This window comes from Cynoglossus semilaevis, chromosome 5 (genome assembly GCF_000523025.1).
Source record: "Cynoglossus semilaevis isolate Cse_v1.0 chromosome 5, Cse_v1.0, whole genome shotgun sequence".
Classification (NCBI taxonomy): Eukaryota; Metazoa; Chordata; class Actinopteri; order Pleuronectiformes; family Cynoglossidae; genus Cynoglossus; species Cynoglossus semilaevis.
In genome coordinates this window covers 18475140-18476291 of record NC_024311.1, presented here as the reverse complement: position 1 = coordinate 18476291, position 1152 = coordinate 18475140, and the positions used below count along the sequence as shown (strand labels likewise).

General features: G+C 45.2%; 1 protein-coding gene across 1 annotated transcript in view; it reads left to right on the top strand.

The window, feature by feature from the left end:
• cd276 (CD276 molecule) overlaps window positions 1-1152 on the top strand; it is a 55786-nt gene that overhangs the window by 53301 nt on the left and 1333 nt on the right. The window lies entirely within an intron of this gene.

Sequence of the window (1152 nt, the reverse complement as noted above, 5' to 3'; positions counted from 1 at the left end):
GGGGGGGGGTTCAGAATGTTTTAAGGAACTGCACGTCTAAAAAGTGTGTTTTGTTCATTTGGATGATGGATAAGTTGACAATTTGGATTTCTGTCTGGCAGAAAGCAAATGGATCCAGGCTGTGTTTCCAAAGAGAGCGGCGCTGCAGAGAGCGGCGCTGCAGAGAGGGGCGCTGCAGAGAGCGGCGCTGCAGAGAGGGGCGCCGCAGAGAGCGGCGCTGCAGAGAGCGGCGCTGCATGAAGCAATTTGCAAGGATTCCTATCATTTTGATTTGACAGACTGTAACTCCGTCTATTTTTACTTTTTTGACATCTGGATGCTGCCGGCATCGCCCTCAGGGTTTGGTTGAGGATTTATTTACACTGACTCCACTGTATAAGCAGCAGTCAGGGGGCGCTAATGTTCACTAACAGTGACTGTAATTACAAATGTTATGATGAGGTATAAAAACGGACACATTTGATGTTTCAAATAGAAATGATCAGGTGTTTGTCTCGTGTAAACATGTGTGTGTGTGTGTGTGTGTGTGTGTGAAGAAGAAGAACAATGACAACACTGTAGAGTTCCAGTAACAGGTAGAAGGTAGTACTCAGTACGTACAGAGTACTACCTTCTACCTGTTACTGGAACAGTACCTACAGGAACAGTACGTACAGAGTACTCAGTACGTACAGTGTACTCTGTACGTACTGAGTACTCAGTGTACGTACTGAGTACTCTGTACGTACTGAGTACTGCAGCTGTGGAGCATCAGTGTCTGGATCGTCAGACGTCGTCAGAACATCATTTTTGACCGACGTCAGTTCTAGAACCGATGTCACTGTGTCCGACTGCCCACTGGTGGTTTATATTTTATGATCCAGTATAAAGTTCTTCAAAATGGTCACTGACCAGAAAGGTTTAAGAACCACTGTTGTCCAGCTGACAGGACGTTTCTCTTCAGGTGTGTGTGTGTGTTTCACAGGTTGGTTCTGTTTCCAGCTGATGGAGAGGAATTCAACTTTTGAAATTTGAAACGGTACCAGTTTTTGTAAAGTGACAGTTAAAAGTTGGTTCCTGTTCATGTGACGTCAGTGATGTCGGTGTCGTCAGAGCTCTGATAGAAACAGCTTCATGTGGGACATGATTCAACTCCAGTTCCAAGTTAATTCA